This window comes from Felis catus, chromosome D3 (genome assembly GCF_018350175.1).
Source record: "Felis catus isolate Fca126 chromosome D3, F.catus_Fca126_mat1.0, whole genome shotgun sequence".
NCBI lineage: Eukaryota > Metazoa > Chordata > Mammalia > Carnivora > Felidae > Felis > Felis catus.
In genome coordinates, this window is record NC_058379.1 from 62,333,352 (window position 1) to 62,348,956 (window position 15,605).

At 36.5% G+C, this 15,605-nt stretch overlaps 1 long non-coding RNA gene across 1 annotated transcript in view; it reads right to left on the reverse strand.

Moving 5' to 3' along the window:
• The window catches only part of LOC123381407, a 303,452-nt gene that overhangs the window by 170,638 nt on the left and 117,209 nt on the right, over positions 1–15,605 (reverse strand). The window contains exon 6 of the long non-coding RNA XR_006588319.1: positions 9,710–9,770. This is a non-coding gene — a long non-coding RNA (uncharacterized LOC123381407). The remainder of the gene's footprint in view (positions 1–9,709; positions 9,771–15,605) is intronic.

Below are 15,605 nucleotides of genomic sequence, written 5' to 3' on the forward strand. Positions count from 1 at the left end.
ATCTCTAAATAAATTTTACAAAACACTGATCCTCTAGGCCCACCCCAGATTAATTAGTTTATCAGGAAAGAATATGGTCATAGGTAATTTTTCAAAGCTGTCCAGGTGATTCTAATATACAAACAAGGGTAGGAACCATATGCTGAAGTCAATCTGCCCATGTTCAGACCCTAGCTCCACCACTTACTTGCTACATGACTTTGGTCAAGTAAATTAATCCCTCTAGGCTTTATCCCCCTAGTCTGTAACATGAGATTAACAATTGTACCTTCTGGCCAGAATTGTTACAAGGATTCAAAGACATAATCCATAGAAAGTGCTTAAAATACTATCTCTAGTACATACTTAAAGCTCAATACATGAGAGCTAAAATTATTAATAAAAATCATCTCTATTTCACTCTTCTCAAGGACAGAGACTGCCATGTGTTCATTTCTCATCACAAACATGAGATAATGTAACTAATGCGTGGTTCATTTATGATTATAGACCAGTTAAGGAATTCTTTTGGGTATGATGCAATGAATAACCTTACAGAATAGAATCCCACTGTAAGTCACTATCCACTCAAAGCTCAAAGAAGATCAACTGGGGACCACTTAGGATAAGACATTCACCTGGGAAATAAGTGAGAAGAAAAATATCACAAAGGGAAATGAGAGATCATGCAAGCTCACAAAGTTGTGCTTGGCTGGTCTTAGTGGAGAGCAAATGGGAAGGGAAAAGAAGGCTGTTTTAACATATTCAAATTATAGAAAAAGAGCAATTTGGAGGAATCCTACTCTTCAAGACAAGGGTGATATTGACTATGCGGTGGGAAATCCCTGGAAGCTCACCTCTTTGACATGAAGACTGAGCATTCTATTATTGCATAAGTAGAACATTAACAAGACGATATTAAAAACCGAGTGGTGATCTATGTTTCAATCTTCAGAGCAAAACTTATCAAGAAGGACACACTGTATAATGGCTAAGTATGTTTTCTTCATTATATTGGCACTTTACAAATTCAAAAAGGAACACTTAGCTCACACCATTTGTTTTCCTCAGACAGTTCCAAGAAGAAAAATGCTAAATAATTATATTCTTGTTACTCTCCAGAATTTTCATTTGATATTCAATATGAAGACGAATAGGAGGAGGTGGAACATAATTTCTCTTTACCTATGTGATACAGTACTTTTATTATCCAAGCTCTTTACTGAAAATTTAATAGACTGCTTATAGCCTACCATTTAATCTATGAACTTTGTGTTCTGTTAATTCCCACACTGACTACATAATACAGGGAGAGTTTTTCAAAAAATGAGTTTGTAGTAACAGTAACTAAGTTGACATACGGTGAATTGTTCTATTTTCTGGCATTTTTATTGAAAAAACATGATGCTTGCTACATTATAGTAATGATGATGATTATTTCCAACATATTTAATAAAGTGCTTTAGATTTGACTATTTCTATTAAATTAACCAGATGGTGATAGCACATAATTTCACCCAGAAATGTACATTAATTATTAACAATAAATGTAGGGCAAAACAACAGACTCCAGTAATATAACTGCACATCTGCAAAGGAGATTGTTGGTGATTTGAAAATGCTAATTCTGTGATTAATCTTCCATTTGGCCACTGAGCAGCAGAAGTCGTGCAAACAAGAATGCTAAGATGAATGATGGAGCATGCAGATTTCAACTCGGATTCTGATCTCAGACAGCAGGAGACTTTGGTAGGTGGTAGAAACTTCTCACCAAAAATATGTACTTTTATCACAGAACCATTCAGAGGAAGATGTGTTCTGTTGTCTTCAGTTGAGGCATCCGTCCTTGCGATAACACAGGAAGCCCTTTCTTCCTGCTTTGCCAAAGATTTCAAATCCACCATCCTGTAGCCTCTCACTTCACAGAATTACCATTTTCACATAGCCTGAAATCTCCTTTCCACAATACAAGGAAGATTATCCTCTATTGTTGCAAAATCATGGTGACTTCACATCTGAAATACAGTGTGCAACTCTAAGCACTTCACCTCAAGGGAGATAGAATAACAACGGAAAAGTTCCAAATAATCAAGTGAACTGATTAAGAACTTTCTGTAGGAGAAGAGACTGGGAGAAAAGGAATCTTCAAACCAGAAACAAAGGTAGAAGGGGAAGACAATCAAAGCCTTTAACACTACAAACGATGAATAATAGGTCAACTCCACACTGGATGGGCAAATCCCACATGGTAACAACACAGATAATCAAGAAGAGTTCATATGGTGAGATTTTTTGAAATGGACATATTTTATAGCTTAAAAAAGCAGAAGGGAAAATTTAAGGAAGTCCTCTTTATAGAACTTCCTGATCTTTGCAACTCAAGAAGGGACATAAACTGAAAGTACAATTTTAGAAATTTTTCATCTCTTTTTAAAAGTTTTTATTTGAATTCCACTTAGTTAACATACAGAATAATATTAGTGTCAAGTGTATAATATAGTGATTCAACACTTCTATATATTACCCGGTGCTCATCACAAAACGTAAATTTTTCATCTTATTTCACAGAGAATACTTTCAAAATGAGTTATATGATATTGTAGGAAAATAATTAGCCAAAGATAATTAATGATTTGCTTTTATAAGGCAATGTGTGAACATCTTAGATTCTAACAGTCAGAAGGGATATTTAACAAAGTCCCTGTATCTCCTACTCAGGATAAACCTTAATAATAAAAAAATCAACAAAATTATGGGGCTCCTGTGTGGCTCAGTTGTTTGAGCATCTGACTCTTGATTTTAGCTCAGGTCATGATCTCATGGTTTGTGGGATGAATCCCACATTGGGTTCTGCACTGACAGTGTGGAGGCTGCTTAGGATTCTCTTTCTCCTCTGCCTCTGCACCCCCCCCCCCCGCTTGAGCTCTCTCTCAAAATAAATAAAATAAACATTAATTTTTTTAAATCAACAGAATTGACTGACCAATAAAAAGACTAAAATTACCAGAATCAGGAATAAAAGAGAAGACATTACTATCAGCCTATTAAAAGGATTATATTACTATAAAAAATGATAAAGGCATGTGATGTGAAATTTTATACCAACAAATTAGCCAACCTAGATAAAATGGACAAATTCTTAGAAACTATTGAAACTGATTAAAGAAGAAACAAAAAATCTGAATAGACTTATAACAAATAAAGAGATTGAATCAGTAATCAAAAAACTCCCCATAAAGAAAAGCCCAAGACCAGATGTTTTCACACATGAATTCTACCAAACATCACCAAACAGCAAATATTTCACAAACTCTTGCAAAGATAGAAAATGAGGGAAAACATACCAATTCTATGAAGCCAATATTCTATGAAGGCCAATATTACTGATAGCTAAACCAAACAAAGATATCACAAGAAAACTATAAACCAATATCCATTATAAACACAGACACAAAACTTCTCAACAACATACTAGCAAACCAAATCCAGCAACATACAAAAAGGCTGATAGGGGCGCCTGGGTGGCTCAGTTGGTTAAGCGTCCAACTTCAGCTCAGGTCACGATCTCACGGTCCGTGAGTTCCAGCTCCACGTCAGGCTCTGGGCTGATGGCTCGGAGCCTGGAGCCTGCTTCTGATTCTGTGTCTCCCTCTCTCTCTGCCCCTCCCCTGTTCATGCTCTGTCTCTCTCTGTCTCAAAAATAAATATACATTGAAAAAAAATTTTTTTTCAAAAAGGCTGATATACCATCACCAAATGGGATTTATCCCAACAATGTAAAATTAGTTCACCATATGAAAATTAATACTACCATACTAACACATATTAATAGAATATAAGACAAAAAAACATATATAATCTCAGTAGATTCAAAAAAGGGATTTGATAAAATCCAACACCTCTTCATGATAAAAGCACTCTACAAAATCAGAATGGAAGGAAATTTCCTCAATCTGATAAAGCGTGTCTATGAAAAACACAACCAACATTACACTTAATTGTGAAACACTGACAGCTTATCCCTTAAGATAGAGGTGTCCACTATTACCATTCTGTTCAACATTCTGGAACTACCAGCCATAAAAATTAGACAAGAAAAAGAAATAAAAGGCATCCTGATTGTAAAGAAAGAAGTAAAACCAATCTCTATTTGCAGATGACATGATTTTGCATATATGAAATCTTCAGGAATTCACCAAAAAAAAAGCTCTCAGATCAATAAAAAAGCTCATCAAGGTTGCAAGATACAAGATCAATATACAGAAATCAATTGTGCATTACAATACAATAGCAATGAATAATACTAAAAGCAAATTGAGAAAACACTCCCACTTAAAGTAGCATCTAAAGAATAAAATAGTCAATGATAAATGTAACAAAAGTAGTGCAAGACTCTTAAATGCTAAAAACTATAAAACCATTGTTGGAAAAAATTAGTCTTAAATACATGGAAAGACATCCCGTGTTCATGGATTAAAAATCCTAATATTGTTAAAATGAAAATACTCCCCAAACTGAGCTACAGATTCAATGTCATCCTCATCACAGTTTCAGCTAACTTCTTTGTAGAAATTAACAGGCTGACCTTGAAAATCACATGGAAATTCAGGAACCCAGAATGCCACAAACAGTTTTGATAGAGAAAAATAAAGTTGGAGGATTTACATTTCAATATTTTAAAACTTACTACAAAGCTAAGGTAATTATGATAGGTTTGTACTGGCACAAAGGTAGACACATCAATGTGTCAGTATATCAGTGGAAAAGAATCAGAGTTCTGAAACAAACTTTTACATTTATGGTCAATTACTTTCAACCAGGGGACCAAGATGATTCAATGGGGGAAAGAACAGTGTTTTCAACAACAACAAAATGAACTTGGACTCCCACCTCACATCTTATACAAAATTAACTCACAATTAAATCATAAAAATAAATGTAAAAGCTAAAACTATAAAACCCCTAAAATAAAACATAGAAGTAAATATTTGTGACCGTGGACTAGGCAATGGTTTCCTTCAAATGACATCAAAATCACAGGCAACAAAAAAATATAGAGATAAATTGTACCTCATAAAAATAAAAAACAAAAAAAACTTTTATGTTTCAAGGGACACCATCAGGAAAGTGAAAAGACAACCCAAAGAATCAGAGAAAATATTTGTTCATTATATATCTGATAATGGTCTAATATCCAGAATATATAAAGGATATTTAAAATTCTTAAAACAATAAAAAAAAGACAGACAAATAACCCAATTAAAAATGTGTCAGGGTGCCTGAGTGGAGTAGTCGGTTAAGCATCCGACTCTTGGTTCCAGCTCAGATCATGACCTTGAGCTTCCTGAGTTCGAGCCCATGTTGGGCTTTGTGCTGACAGTTCAGAGCCTGGAGCATGCTTTGGATTCTGTGTCTCCCTCTCTCTCTCTGCCCTTCCCCCGTTCACACTCTCTCTGTCTCTGTCTCTCTCAGAAAAAAAAAAAAAAAAAAAAAAACATTTAAAAAATTGTTTTAAATGTGTCAGCACATTTGAAAAGATATTTTTCCAAAACAGATATACAAATGGCAAATAAGCACATGAGAAGATGTTAAATGTCATTAGTCATTAGGGAAGTAAAACCAACAGCACAATAAAATACCTCTTCACTAGAATGGCTCTAATGAAAAAGATAGACAGTAACTAGTGTTAGTGAGGATGTAGAGAAGTTGGAGCACTCCTTCACTGCTGGAGGGAATGTAAGTGCAGCCACCTTGGAAAATAGTTTGGCAGTTACTTTAAAAGGTAAACACAGAGTTAGTACATAACCCAGGAATTCCACTCTGAGGTATATACCCAATAAATTTAAAAATATGTTTACGTACAAAAATGTATACAAATGCACTATCCATAATAACCAAAATGTGGAAACAACTCAAGTGTCTATCAATTGATGAATGGATAAACAAAATGTTGTATATCCATATAATGGAATATTTTTCAATAAAAATGAAATAAGTACCGATACATGCTACAACATGGATGAACCTTGAAAGCATTATGCTAAGTTATAAAAAGAGTCAGTATAAAAGTACATAGAATGTGTGATTCCATTTATATGAAATGTTCATAATAGGCAAATCCATACAGATAGAAAATAGATTACGTGATTTCTTGTTAGGGTGATGAAAATGTTCTATAATTAGAGAGTGTTCTGTACAAACTACAAATGTATTAAAATTTTTTAAATGTATTAAAAAATATATACTTAAAATGGGTGAATTATGTGGTATATAAATTATATCTCAATAAAAAGTAATCACATATTAGTTATGCTGGTTTCTAAGTTTACTACTTCATGGGTACAACCAGAAGTGAAACCCCTTTCAGGCAATTTATCACTATCCTCCCATTTGTAGGCAACTGGAAAAAAAAAAAGTCTCACCCAAGGTAAAGCTCTCTGACATAGCCTATCTCTTAAGATATCTGCCACAATTGTTATAACCAAGAGTGACAATAATAACACCTAAACACAACTGTTCTTTTTACATAAAGGACATGGAATAATAAAATCCCTCTGTTCTTGACTGCAAAATAGCAAATAAGAATAACATTATGACATGGTTCAAGACATTAAAATTTCAGAATATCCTATGTTTACATCCTCTTCGCTTCTTATAACGTTTAGATATTCTAAGGGGAATAGTGTGCTGTTTTGTGTGCTGTCATAGTATAGTTTAACAAGTTCATTTGCTCATATTTTAAAGTTGCTCCTGTGGCCTGCTTTTTAGGTTTGTCTTAGGGGACACTAGCTAGTCAAAAGGACTAGGTGTCTTAACAATGGTCATTTTCTTAAAAAACAATTTCTCTAACCAAGATAATCATGCATTGTAGTGGTGCCTGGGTGGCTCAGGCAGTTGAGCCTCCGACTTCGGCCCAAGTCATGATTTCAGCGTTCATGGGTTCGAGCCCCATGTCCAGCTCTGTACTCACAGCTCGGAGCCTGGAGCCTGCTTCGAATTCTGTGTCTCCCTCTCTCTCTGTCCTTCCCCTGTTCACACTCTCTCTCTCCCTCCCAGAAATAAATAAACATTAAAAACTTAAAAAATATATATATAATCATGCAATGTCTACGTTGCTGGTCTTTTGCAGTTAAAAAAGTTAAAAATAGAGGACTGTCTTAACCTTCAGAAAATTCCCATGGTATGTCATAGTCTACACTGTCTCGGGACAGTGGAATACCAGGAACAGTTCAGGCAACGAAGTAGCACAGGGACATGGGGGAAATAATTAATTGGAAATTCTGGTCTTTCTGAGAATAGTCAGAGTCAGAAGTCTAAAGGGCTGCGTTCTATAGGGAAAGTAAACTATAGATTGGATTTGGTCAGGAATCCTTCCATTTGTCCATCTACCCCCCATCCACACTATCTCTTTGTTCAGTATCCAAATATGTTGTAGACACTAAACCAGAAATGAAGTATTCAATAGCCAAAGAGGCAAGAGCTGAAGGGGGTAAAACAGTAGACATTATGGCAAGAATCCAAGTAATTTAGAAACTACGGAGATATGGTTCCAAATTAATAAATCCATTGTTGCAAGACCATGCCAGTAACAGAATGCCCAAAGATGCTAAGCTCTGTACTTGCTCCATTTTGTCTTTCAACCCATTTAACTCTCAAAGAATGTGAGATGGGTATCATATTTTACAAATAAGGAACATAATGATCAAGGAAGTTAAATAACTTGCCCAAGATAATATAACTTGTAATTCTGGATTCTGACTCCAAAGCCCATGATCATTTTATTATGCTATGCTGTACACAAGATTCCCCTATGTAACAGGGCAGGCAAACCTAGACAAGCTAGAGTTGAAAACAGAGTTACAGTCCCAGAAATGAAAATGATTGCCATGTTAAAAAAAAAAAAAAAAAAGAGCTCATCATCTTATAGGTTACCTAGCATATCAGAACACTAGGAAATAGGTGCCACAAATGAGTTAGCTAAAGTCACTGATATCTGGGGGTCCAGACTATCTCAGGAATTAGGTACAGGTGATCCCAGTGAGAAAAAGACATCATTAATTCTGGCCAAGAGAGAACAACATGGGGCTCACCAGAAACAAAACCCTAAGATACATTTCATTCTGAGTACTTGTAGCAAGGCTCAAATCCTTAAATTCTCACCAAAAGTTGAGATTTTCTTATCTGCAATATCTTTCTTCTAGTATTAAAGGGGACATTTACCTTTCTTCCTCCAATATAGAAACAATGCTTCTTCAAGCTGACAACCAAAGAGTAAATACCTACTTAACTTATCTTCTGGTTGCAATGAACATTACTTTGATTTGATAACTGCTAATGAGGACAGCAGACATCAATGATACAGACAAACCACTGGGTGGAAGACAGAAATATCAACATAGGCACAATCTCCTAATTTTCTCATCTTTGGTGTACATTAGTTGGTTAATGGACTTGAGCCAGGATATCTACACAGACAAAACAAAGTGGATAATTGAGCAATTATCTGATTAATTTAAGCACTAAAGAACGTGACTTTGGATAATTAAGATTTTGTTCTAAACTGCTGGAGCATCTTTCTTTGGGGAAAAATCATAGAGACATGAGCAGAAGCAGGTATGTATATTTGTTTTTCCACACTGCATTCTAGAAAGCCTGAAGAAACTTAACAGGGCTGGAAGAGGGACCCAACCTTTGGACTGTTTTCTACAAACTACATGATTAGGCATGCCTCTCTGCTGCCATCATTGACAGCCAGGATACAAACCGAAATAAGACATGGCAGAATTCTAGCTTCAGTCCTTTTCTGGAAACTTAGTGCTTATGATTCGACAGAGAACAAGTCCCCCTCCTCTAGTGTGGTTGGGGGTCCAAGTCTTGTAATTGCAGTGACATAATGTGTCAACTTAGTGGCAGGATCAAACATGCCAGCACTCTTGGTTGAGAAACACCAGCCCCTCACATGGCATGATGGATATGGGGATGGGGATGTTGGGATCTAAGCCTTGCCATATGGCACTTGTCCATAATTGGTTCCCATGAAGCTGTGAAGGCAGCCAACCACTTGGTAATTGATCAGGCTTGAACAGGTTAGCCCTAATCTATCAGTATTATTATCCATGTTTGACAGATGAGAAAACTGAGGCATGAAGAGACTGAGTCTAGCTCAAAGACATATATATCAAAGAACTGGTAGAACCAGGGCCAAATCCCAGGTCTGTTTGACTCCAAAACTGCTATTGTCCAATAACCTCATGTACCCCTATTCCCATAAAAGTGAAAATGAAGTATATAATTTTGTAATTAATTATCTCTCTTGGGATATTTTCATTGTTAATATGTAATAAGGCAGTTAGCTCAGTATACTGCAACAGACATTCCCCCTAATTACATCATTGAGTATCTAGGCATGACTGGCCCACTGGACCAGAATGATCCAGACTGCTAAACAATGTAGGAGAGACTGTCCCCCAGAACTTAAAATGAAAAGAATTAAAACCAGATACAGAGGGAATGGAATATGTAATAATTCTAAAATAGTCAAGTAAACAAAATCATGTGTATACACTAATTCAAATACTCCAAGGCAGGTCAAAATATAAACTTTAACCATATTTTCGTGGATCAAAACAGACCAAATACTGAAAATTCTATACCTCAAACTTAATATGAAAAATTAAATGTCCCATGAATCAGGCAGTTTATAGTCAAGTTCAACTCTATTGAGTATTACCTGTATTGACACAGCCAAGATTCCTCAAGGTTGCATACTCCTCCAAAACATCAGCCAAAACCTAAACAAAAACAGATTTGCATGATATTGTATTTATTCAGACACGTGAAAAAGAAATTTTACATCTTCACTAACTACTTAGCAGGAAACCACAGAGCAAAAGTTTGAGAGGGTAGTTGGTTAGGGATATATTTCTTTTTTTATAATTTTTTTTAACGTTTTTTATTTATTTTTGAGACACAGAGAGACAGAGCATGAATGGAGGAGGGGCAGAGAGAGAGGGAGACACAGAATCTGAAGCAGGCTCCAGGCTCTGAGCCATCAGCCCAGAACCTGACGTGGGGCTCGAACTCACGGACCGCGAGATCGTGACCTGAGCTGAAGTCGGATGCTTAACCGACTGAGCCACCCAGGCGCAGTTAGGGACATATTTCAATGAGAAAGAAGTGTACTAGCTTCTAGGACTTCCTAAAGAGTAAAAGCAGCTCAAAATGGTGCATGTATATGTCTAGCCCCAAGTATAACAAAAATCCAAGTGCAAAATAATTTGTTTTGAATTGAGAAATGAGGAATTTTGAGTGATTATACTAATTAGTTCTTTTTGTGAAGGGGGAATGTTAGAGAGCTTCTATATGAGGATCTGTTTTCCAAGGGCAACAGAAAACAGAAGTTTTCTCTTTTGGAAAATTATGGCCAATGATTTTTTTTTTTTAAATTAAAACATCCTGACTTGAAAAGCAAAGCAAGAAATGAGTCATACATAAATTTCAAGAGTGAGAGGGAATTATATGTCACATGTAATATCAACTGGCAATACCAGGACACTAGAATGGACAAGAATTCCTATGAAAAATTGCCTGGTCTAAATAGCAATTAAGGATTTAATGGGGGAAAGTAATCAAGAATATGGGTGATCTAGCCAGTAAAAGAGCATTAAATGAGTGATACAGTACTCAAAATATGCCCTGTGAATATTCATGAGTTGATCTTATTGTGACTTATCTACATGGTGACATTTTCCAGTAGGAAAACATTTGACTAAAAGAAAATAGCTCCTGAGCTTCTGAACATAATCAAATTTATAGTGTAAAGGAAGAAAATTAAGTGCTATGAGTAAATGATGGGCAACTGGATAAAATGTTAGAGAATAGGGACTATGCGACTTAAAATGATGATTTATCGTTTTAGAAAACTCCACATGGTTTGATTATGTTCATCCCAAGAAACAGAAAACACATAAAAAGTGGCTGGTTTAAAAAGACAGAAATATCTTCTTGGCCTACCTCTCAAACATTTTTGCATATGCTTGTTCACTAAGATAATTGCTTTCATTGAAAATGGAAAAGGGTTATAAAGAAGCTTCAGATAAGAAAAAAAGTTCATGCCCAAATTAAGAAAAATCTGCCCTTTTGCTCTTGTGAGGCTACCTGGAGGAAAACAATAACAGCAACAGAAGTAGCAACAAAAGTCCACTTGGGGAATAAAGGATCAACTTAGGAAAATGACATAATTTCAGAGCCCTCAGTGGATATGGAAATCAGGAGAACCAAAATATGTGCGTGCAGGTGAAATGTTGGCTGAACTTAACGCACGCAAAAGAACCTGCTGAGAAAATGCATCAAGTTTGACCTGAATTAGCCAGACAGGCTGTCTAATGCTGTGTCTGCATATCAGCAAATAGTATAAGACTGAATAAATATATATGTAGTTTGTCGCCATAGCACTTCCTTGTGAACATACTGTCAACACTATTTTCTTTTTACATCTTGGGCCAAAACATGACAGTCAAATGGAGTGATTTTCCCACATATATTTGTTTTTCTTTAGAAAGTAGCTGACCATGGTTTCTAGATATGCAGGAGGTGTTCCCCTTCTTTGGTTGGTGATCACAAGCCCACCTTTTTTTTTTTTTTTTTCTGAAGCTTTGCCTTACAGAGATACTAATGACCACTCCCAGTCAACTTTCCTTTCTCTTTTTGGCATCACAATCATAAATACATTCAGCACCCAAGATTTAAACAAAGGAACACTTCTCTAGCAACTTAACAGAAAGGAAAATCTTGATCATAGCCAAAGAAATTCTGTGCCCTTCAGCCTCAGAAATAAAGTCCAACTTTTTCCCATTCATAGTAATTGGATTTAAGGGTCAGTCCAAGTTTTCTGCAATGCCATGAGAAAAGGAAAATGTGCATTCCTGACCTGCCCCCAACAACTTTTATACTTAAGTCTGAGATTTACAGGTCTCTAAAGTTAATGTGAAGATGAATTTCACTTAAAGGTATTGAAACTTAACAAGAACTCCAAACATTCTTCCTTTCCATCAAAAGTAAAATTCTTGGTCGGTTTGCTTCCTGGGGAAAAAAAAAGTACATGATCACTAGGGAGATGGATATTTATAATTAATACACCCTGTGAATGTCAGCTTCAGCATAACTTTTCCCTCCACACTTGTCATGGTGTCGCATTCATCCTTGAGGGATCCATCAATTCACACAGTAGCATCAGGAGGCCAGAAGGAAAGTTTGTCTTCATTTCTACCTTCTTTCCAAGGTTAACTAACTTCAGATCACATTCAGACTAAAATAAGGAATTTGGTTTTTTTTTCCCTGGGTTTTAGTTCTTAAATGTAAAAAAAGAAAAAGAAAAATTAAGCATAAAATGAGTATGATACATATTCATGAAGGTCAAAGCAATACTCAAGTTATTGCAGTGTTGGTGACCTTGAGCTGTTATCAATTTACTGACCTTTATCTGTAAGGATCTGAAAAAACGTACCCCAAAGATACTGAATACCTATAGATTTAATGATACATCCAAACATTTCTACTAGTAAAAACATCTGTACATACAGAATCATACAATGATGAGGTGTTGATTACAACAAAGCAATGACAGTGACTCATTTCACTACAATGAAGCCTTCAGCCGAAAGGATGAAGAATCACTATGTTGGTGCAAATGTGTAAAAGTAAAGTAGAAGCAGAGCCAAAGTTGTCTTCTTTTTGCTATCTGCTACCTTTGTGTTCTTGTCCCCAACATTACACACTAGCTCTTTCCTTACTCTTGATTTGTATATAGCACTAAAAATCCTCAGTACTATGTTTTTAATATTATTTCTGTGAGCCCCAGTTTAGCTGGGACTGAGATTTCTTGAAATATTTTTTTATAGTTTCAAGGTTCTCTGTTGCATTTCCTCTTAGTCATGTACTGCTTTCTTCTGTTCTTTTAATCTTTGACTTCATCAAAGATTTCATCTGATTTTAAAACCAGCATAGTCAATGGGGCGCCTGGGTGGTGCAGTCGGTTAAGCGTCCGACTTCAGCCAGGTCACGATCTCACGGTCCGTGAGTTCAAGCCCCGCGTCAGGCTCTGGGCTGATGGCTCGGAGCCTGGAGCCTGTTTCCGATTCTGTGTCTCCCTCTCTCTCTGCCCCTCCCCCATTCATGCTCTGTCTCTCTCTGTCCCAAAAATAAATAAACGTTAAAAAAAAAACAAAACAGCATAGTCAAATTTTCTCTAAATGACTATTCATGCTCTGAATATATAATCTGAATTTATTTTTCAGACTCTCCCATCCCCTCTTTAGCCACACAACTGCCTCAATACCAATCTAATGGTGTTTAACCCATAGTGTGAAGAGACTTCTTCTCTACCTTACAGATCTCCTTCTTTCTTACCTGATCTTTTTTTTTCTCGGTCTCTGCTTCCTCCACATCTTGATACTCCACCACCCACAACAACTATAGTTCTTCTTCCTCTACTTATCCTTGCCTTTGATTCTCTTCCTTGGCAATATTATCCAATGCCATATCTGACTAACTGTTCCACAAGCAACTCAAAGGCCACATGTTCAAAGCCTAGTGAGTCAACCCTCTGCCCAAATGAGCTCCTTTTCCACAGAGGGTCACATCTCTCCTGTAACTGGCATAAACAGTTCCACAAAGTCAGGTTACCACTATGGTCAAACAGAGAGGGTTGGCCAGAGACTCGACACACCTCCAAGGCAAGGAAACCAGTATTTCAGCCTTGAGGTCCCTTCTCCTCTGGAATGGGTCAAACAAAAAGCCTAGGGGTATCTAGAGTCCCAAAAGTGAACTGTCCCAACTTTTACTACCAATAAGAATCTATCAAGTCTCTAGCTGACATTGTTGCTTTTTTTTTTTTTTTTTTTTTTTTTTTAAGAGTCAGAGGTTTGTCACACAGGGAATCTAAAACAGAGTTGCCCTGGGGCGCCTGGGCGGCACAGTCGGTTAAGCGTCTGACTTCGGCTCAGGTCATGATCTCGCGGTCTGTGAGTTCCAGCCCCACATCGGGCTCTGTGCTGACTGCTCAGAGCCTGGAGCCTGTTTCGATTCTGTGTCCCCCTCTCTCTCTGCCCCTCCCCTGTTCATGCTCTGTCTCAAAAATAAATAAACGTTAAAAAAAAATTTAAAACAGAGTTGCCTTGGGCAAGCACTTGCAGTGGCCCCAGTCAGTGACAGAGGAAGATCTGGCACTGTGGATTCTCTATGAGTGATTGACCCCATCCTCAGGGTCCTTTCCCCACTCTTTGACACCCCAGCGATTCAGATACATCATCAGTTATGGGTGAGGAACACATGCGTGTTTTACAATGACATCCAAGCAATCCTGGTATGTCTTTAGCTTCTTGCCTTACCACAGTGAGCACCTCTAATTCAGTATTGTCTTTTCTTACTCTTTATTCTGAATTCCAGTATGCTTCGATCACTTGTCCCAAGGTTCCTATCACTTTTTAAAAAATCAAAAATAGTCTAGAATATGATGAAAATCAAATGGGCAGAAGGTTTTTTAAGTATGTAGCTTTTACTTTTAGCAAAATTAGTTGTTCCATACATAGAAGTATCCCATCCCTAATATAGACATTCTGTGATCTGTATTTGAAAAGCAGTGTCCACATCTTCCCTCTGCATGAATTCTGAAGCATACGCCTGCTACATCACTGCTTGTGTGTCTAATTCCTCTTATCTGAGTTCAAATGCTTCCCACCACATCCACTACCCCGTTTTCATTGATTTTTCAGTTATAGATATTTTGAAGCTGTAAAACTTTTTCTCTTCTCTACCTATTAAACTATCTGAAGAACAAATTATGCCCTTCCATTCATAAATCTTGCCCTGCCAAGTCTCAATAGAGACTTTGGCAATTACATTTTGTGTATGTGTGTTTAAATATCATTATCTTTGTTCTCTTCCACTCAAAGTAATTTCTTTACTTTGAATTCCCTACATTGTCTCAGATTTATCTTATCTCTTGTTTCACTTGTCAGTTACTTTTTAAAATACAGTTTCATGATGCTTCTATTCTCTCTACTATACTGGAATACAGAAAGCTAGTCTTCAAGTCTTTTTAACATTTCCATTAGCAGAGGGCACATTTTCACTTACAGCAGATCAAACTTGGGGTATAACAGATATCTAATACATCATTATATATTCCTATAATGGTGCTAATAGTTTTCAATATTTATTTAAGTGTCAGATGAATTATATATCCTCATTACCATCCCTGTAAACACCACCTATAAATTTCCATGAAAATTCTCCTATTTCTGGAGTTTGAGAAGGTAAATCCCAGAGAACAGAAGGAGGGAGTTGCTCAATGAATGCAATTTCTGGCTCCCTTTCCTCCTTTTCGGGTGAGATAACTTAGTTTAACAGACACTCAGGGCAAGGTGTTTAGTCAAAGTATTTATTTCAAGTTGTCAGAAGCAAGAAGCTAGGAAGAGATTAAATTTACTGCACAAAGACATGTTTTTACATAATCTAACTAGAAATTTCTTGAAAGCAGACACATGCTGTTAAAAAAAAAAAAAAAAAAAAAAAAAAAAACATGATTAGGGCGCCTGGGTGGCTCAGTCGGTTGAGCGTCCGACTTC